A 6828-nucleotide genomic window follows, 5' to 3' on the forward strand; every position below is an offset into this window, starting at 1 on the left:
TTTTTTTTTTTTTTTTTTTTTTTCCAACGCTTTTGCGAAAAAAAAAAAATCTTCAGATCATAGTTTAAGGACGTTTTGGTCCTCTTTGTAGTTTAAGGACATTTCGGTCCCCTTTGTAGTTTAAGGACATTACGGTCCCATCTTCATAGTTTAAGGACATTTCGGTCCTCTTCGTAGTTTAAGGACGTTTCGGTCCCCTTCGTAGTTTAAGGACATTACGGTCCCATCTTCGTAGTTTTAGAACATTTCGGTTCCATCTTCGTAGAATACTTCTTGGTTTCTTGGTTTCTTGGTTTCTTCGATAGAATACTTCTTGTACTCTCTCGACAACTCATAGGGTTTCAACCTATTATTGTTGTTCTTTTTCTCATCACCTCTTGGTGATTGTTTTCTTCTTCTTTTTTTTTTCTTTCTTCACAACATGAATGTTGTTTCTTCTTCTCTTGTTCCAGTCACGCTATTTTTGCGAAACCTTCACACTTCTTTGCTCTTCAAGATTCTCTCACAATCTTGTCGTCTTTACAAAGTCTGCCACACTTTGTAGGATCTCCAAGTTTCTGCCACAAACTCTTCAACCACACTTCACTTCTTCCAACATGTTTAACAGCTTTCTGCAATACCTCTGACAGAACTGTCACACTTGCTTCCGTTACGCTTCTGTAACGATTCTTCTTTGTAACACCCAAACTGTTACAAATTTTCAATAACACTTTCTTTCCTTTTTTTTTTTTTTTTAAACGGACCTTGTGACCATCTAGGGCAGTAATGGTACGTCCCTGGTCTTGACCACAGACTCCTTCTCTGTTTTAAACTCTAGCAGCTACGAACTTAGTTCGTGTTTCTTCCATTGTTGGTCTTCTCTTTCTTCCATCAAACCTCAACCCTTGATCATGGCAGCAACATCTCTGAGCTGTTTAACTTGATTTTAATCACGACCCAAGTCTTCTAGCACCTCCATCATCCCGTATTCACCAGCAAGAACTAATGGCAAAACCTCGTTGCAGACTCGAGCTTCTCTCACTTCACAAACAGCAGCGACCACTTCTCACTACGTCATCCCTTCATCGCCATCTCTGTTTCTTAACCCGAGCTCCATCACAGCAAACATCGAGCTCTTCCTTCTTCACTCCGTGAAGAACATCTGATTCGGCTTCATCTTCTCTGCCAGTATCACACAGCAGTCATCGATCACCATTATTCATCTTTGAACAACCACTTCAATCCATCTTAATTCTCTCGGCACACAAATAATCTTCGTATATTGGCATTGGAAGCAAACACCGTCATGCAACTCCAAAAATCTCGGTGAAATAATTATCTCCAACTCGTGACTCGGAGTCATCTTATGTTCTCGACTTTGAATTCACTTTGTAATCCTTCGACAGATGTCTTGGATATAGGATTAGGGCTATGGCAGCAACACCCTACGCGGCTAAGTCTTCTTCTCAGCTAACTAGCTTCAAGTCCTTTTTTTTTTCTTCAATAAAAATTTCACGAACAAACCCTAAAACAACTGGACAAACTCCTCAGCAGCAGCACAAGACTACTACTACACCTTCTTCTTATCATCAAACTTCATACAATCGATTATTTTTATTTTTTTTTAATCTAAAAACCCTAAAAACATCATAACTTGAAACGAAAACTACGTACCATGAATTCTCTTTAACTCTTTCTCCTTCTCCTTCTCCTCTCTCTTCCTCTCACCTCGCTCTGATACCATGTTAAGGATCGAGCAAGAGAGAGGAGAGCATAAACGCGGAAGCATAAAAGACTACATTGATAATAATTCGGTGTGTCAACTTTCATGGCTCAACAGCCTATTTATATTGTTCACAAAATTGACGACCACTCAAGGTACTTTCCTAATTAAGATCAAACTCTAAACATAGACACTTTCCTAATATAACTCTCACAACTTAATGTGCATATCTCCTAAATATAGACTCTCATATATTATTTCCTAATAATATATCCTAGGCCTCTAAGGATATATATTTGAAGTCATGTAGCTAATTTTTTGGCATATTATCAATGAGGTAGGATCTATGGACACTCTTAGATGGAGAAGGTCAGACAAAATTTGCATCATTTTTTCCGCAAAACCCAAATGACAATGAATTTAAGTGTAATATTTTGATGATATGTTCTTCTTATAAGACTCTACATTCCTACAAAAAATGAACACAGTTCGAGATGTACAAAACACCATCTACCCTTTTTGAATATCAGCCGTTCAAAGTTAATGGTTGAAATTAAGATCGGTAGATGGCGAGGTTTGCTATTTCGAATTGTGTTCATTTTTTTGTAAGTGAAACATATTATCAAAAAATTACACTTAAATTCATTGTCATTTGGGTTTCGTTGAGAAAATGACGCAAGTCATATCTGACCTTGTCCATCTAAGAGTGTCCATGGATCCTCCCTCCTTGTCAATTTCAGGGAAATTGCTTATTTTTGGATTACAGTTTTAAATTTCATATTACGGTGGTTAATTATATTCATGCAGGAAAAACATACTTTGGCAACCCCCCACAAGTGTCGTAATTGATCTACAACGACAGTTATCGATGGGTTGCGGAGGGGGGAGGGGGAGGGGGTGGTTGCAGAAGGTCCCCGATTTACTGCAACTTCCAGCTAAGAGTCGTAAACCTAGTTGTGGAAGTTTGGACTACCTTGTGGTTCAGTTGTGATTCTCTCTCGATTTTATTTTGGAAGCCTAATACAACTTCTACAAGAGTTGTCAATCCGTGTTTCACTATACCTACAGGAGTTGTATGATATCCTTTCACAACTCCTATTTATATTGTTATACATGCTTTCACAATATTTGATAAGTGTAGTAAAACCCAATAACACAACTTATATAAATGTTGTGAATAGCACTATTACTACTCTTGTTATAATGGTTGAAATGTTCTTTACAACTCTAATATGTCTAGTACAAGTCCATAACACAACTTCTATAAAAGCTGTGAATAGTAGTATTACTACTCTTGTTGTAATGGTTGAAAATTTTTGTACAACTTCTATTATGTGTAGTGCAAGCCCATAACACAACTTCTATAAAAGCTGTGAATGGTAGTATTACTACTCTTGTTATAATGGTTGAAAAATTTTGTACATCCATTAATATGTATTGTAAAAGTCCATAACACAACTTGTGCCTTGTGTAGTCATAATCTATAATACAATAAAGGTTTTTAGTATTTGAATATTGACCTACAACCCTTGTTCGGTGTTGTGTGCATAAATTTTTTTTGAAAAATAAAAATCATAGCTGAAACCAAATTGCCGAAAGTAATTCACATTCATATTAAAACTGCCAGTGACCCATTACATTCATTCAAGTTCACCTTCTAGTGTTAAACACATAAATTCAAAAAATGGCAGAGATACAGATGTTTGTTACCAAAAGTTAAAAGTTTCTTAAACACACACCAAGTTAAATATAAGATACGTTAAAAGTTTCTTGAACACTAATCGAACACTATGCGATCCTTGGGCCATGAGATGACACTTACAACAGCATCAGCAACAAACTTGAACTCTGAAGTTCGCTTGAATACGAGAGCACCTTCAACATGAGAAATCAACACGCACACAATGTAGGATCCAAAACCTATTGGGTCCCCATGTATCTCCTTTGAAGGATCTGTTACACTAATTTTAGCGTCAACCACCACCTCTCCTTCTTTCTACCAACTTATTAACCGGCATGGTGTAAATCTTTCTGGCACTTTCACATCACTTGATCTTCTGACAGGACTAGTAGTGGGAGTTGAGGAATTGCAGGGAGCAACTCTGCTAGTACTAGCCACATTGTTGCTTGCAACTGGACTGTAAGTGTGAGAGTAGACTTCAGCGCATACACACTTTGAGCTCTTCTCCTATAGAAAAAACAAATAGAAAGTATGAGGCAAAATCATGTTTGAATTCATCAACTATAAAAAGAAAACCAAAAACCAAACCATGAACAAAATATATTCTCACCTCTAACATGACAAGACGATCATTCATTGCTCTATAGGTTTCCTGACACTTTTGAATGATCAACTTATAATGACTATTGGCTGCAATCTTTTTACGTGTCGCTCCAAACCCCATGACTTTAAGTCTCACCCCTTTATCTTCACCAAGAGCCTGTGTAAGAACATCATCTGTCAAGGAAGATCCACTACCAGAACCATGATGTGCTTGAGCTTCTTCAATTTTTTTCTTTATAAGTGTGAAACATATAAGATATTGTTGCATTATTGAAGCACACATTAATTCAAAGACGGGAGAAGAGAAGATTTCTCACAAAAGCACTTAGAACACTAGGATTTGTTTCCTTTCCTTCACTCGATTTGTGACCTTTTACCCATAAATCAGCTCTATCAATCTGTTCAGTTGTGTTCTTTTTTTTTTGCTGCACAGAAAATGTGAATCCTAGTGAGTTAACAACTTCCACAAATGAAGTCAAGTAAATTGACTTAGTTATTGTTTAGACATGCATCGGTATGCAACGCTAATAAGTCAAAATTAGAGCACAAAAGAGCATGCCATGGAACACACAAAATACTCAATCGAGGGTAGAGCATACCATCTTAGCCTCCAGTCGGGCGTAACCTTCTCGGACAATCGTGTGAGGGGTGTCATGCTTTGAACGAATTTCTTGCATTCTGAGCCTTCTGACCTGCAAAGGGAAATTGAGCAGTCAATAGAAAATTTTCAAATTTTCAAGCAGAAAATATAATCACTCATTATATTAGAAACACTTACTCTGAATTCAGGCGAGCCTACACGTTTCACAAACGTCTCCCACTCATTGACAGACATGCTCGTGGGCATTAGCTTTGCAAGCCTTTTCTCTCTTTCTTCCCCTTGTAGCTGATCCAAAGCCTGGAGTACCAAAACCGCTTTCCTAGATCGAGATTCTTTAAGATATGCTCCCATTTTGGCAAAATAGTAGTCTTGGTAATGTTCAGGCACAATGAACCGTTGCTGCAAATAAATGTAGATCATTTTAGTTAGAATCTTCTATATGAGTTAAATAGTTGTCGACTAATGAAAAGAGTTGAAGAGTTAACAATTAATCATTTTAATTACCTCGACTATCTTCCATATGTTGGCCTTGTCCTGGGGAGGAACAACTCTCCAATCATTGTATGTTAACGGAATTTTTCGCCGAACTAACACCCCTAGACAACTTGCCAGCTGCACGGATGGATTACCAACTGGCTGATCTTTATAGTTGAAGGGAACTTTGGATTTTGGATCTGTGTTATCCAACCTCATTGCATGCATCTGCGTTGGTCCACGTGGAACAAACTTTCTTCTCTTACTTGGTCCCACAACCTCCTCTTCCAGCTTATCATCACTACCATTATCATCATTCTCCAATTCCTTCTCCCACCAGTCTCATCACCATCATCATTATCTTTTCCTTCATCAGAATCAACATCAGACTCTTCCTCTTGCACGTCTTGGTTAGTATGTAAAATTTCATCATCTTCTTCATCTTCAAAATCAGAAAAAGTGTCAGTTGGATTCCTGAGTTGAATAGTTGGACATGGGCCAGTACTTATGTCCAATTTCCGCTTTACTGTCTTGCATTTGGAATTTGCATCATATTCTTTAGACTTTGTAGCTGTCAGCACAGTCTTCGTCTTAGAAACTAATTTCTTTCGAGTGTATGGAGTTGGTTGGTCATTTTCAGGTTGTACACTTGACGGAGGAGTACTGTGTGTAGTACTTTTAAGGTTGGTTGGTTCTGCAGCTGCTTTGAACCTTGGTGATGATCGCCTCTGACAAGTGTCGGCATCAGTTGGAGATATAGGATCAGTTGGTTCTGCTGACTTGTTCTTTCTCGGTGTTCGGCACTTCAAAGAAAGTGCTGCACTTTTTGATGGAGATGCATTAACAGGTTGGGACTGTTGACTCTTCAGTCCCTTCATCAGCTGCAAAAACCATATATAACTTAGTTAAAATGAGAAGGTAAAGAAATTTGTTATGTTAATATAATGAAATTGAGATGAAAAGAGTTTACCTTAATTGGAAACTATTGGCATTATTCTTTATTGTTGACTTATGTATCATTAAATACAAAAGCTTCATTAGTATCTATTAACAAATCAAAGCAAATCATTTACATGAACAAGAACAACTGAATCATAATGAAATCAGCCTTTACCTTATTCTTTCCCATTGCTGTAAGATTTGTTTTCATTAATGAGCTACAAATAAGCATTATATTAAACAGAAGCAACCAAGCATCATGTTCTTATATGAAATACACTAGCAGTTTGGTAGTAATAAAGAACAACATAACAACAACATACCCACCAAGCAACTATTCAATAGATGGTTGGAATACGGAAGCCCTGCACATTCTCATTTGAGAATGAACCAGGGTTCCGTATTCCAACCACCCGCAAATAAAGATTAACTTGGTAGCTATCAACCAAGCATCAACCAAACTACTTATATCATTCTCTAAAAAAAATGTTAATATCATTTAGGTGCAGAAACAAAGTAAATCATGCTACTAAGTACAAAATCATGCCATTGATTCAAGCTCCAATTTAAAAACAATAAAATTAAAAAGAACCCTATAACAAATAAACCAAATCAGAATACTAGAACAAACATCATCAACTAATTGCATTTTATAAATTAAAAAAAAATCCTAAAATCAAAATCAGTGAAATTAAAAAGAACCTTATAACAAATCAAACCAAATCATAATACTAGAACAAACATCATCAACTAATTGCATTTTATAAATTTAAAAAAAAAAACAAAAAAAAACCCTAAAATCAAAATCAGTGAAATTAAAAAGAACCC

At 36.6% G+C, this 6828-nt stretch overlaps 1 long non-coding RNA gene across 1 annotated transcript; it reads right to left on the minus strand.

The window, feature by feature from the left end:
• Positions 1-3329: 3329 nt before the first annotated feature.
• On the minus strand, positions 3330-4619 carry LOC113335232. The gene is made up of 3 exons (XR_003353226.1): positions 4586-4619; positions 3994-4411; positions 3330-3890 (listed from the first exon to the last, which is right to left on the minus strand). It is a non-coding gene; the product is annotated as an uncharacterized LOC113335232 (long non-coding RNA).
• Between the last annotated feature and the right edge of the window lie 2209 nt (positions 4620-6828).

This window comes from Papaver somniferum, chromosome 1 (assembly GCF_003573695.1).
Source record: "Papaver somniferum cultivar HN1 chromosome 1, ASM357369v1, whole genome shotgun sequence".
Taxonomy (NCBI): Eukaryota; Viridiplantae; Streptophyta; class Magnoliopsida; order Ranunculales; family Papaveraceae; genus Papaver; species Papaver somniferum.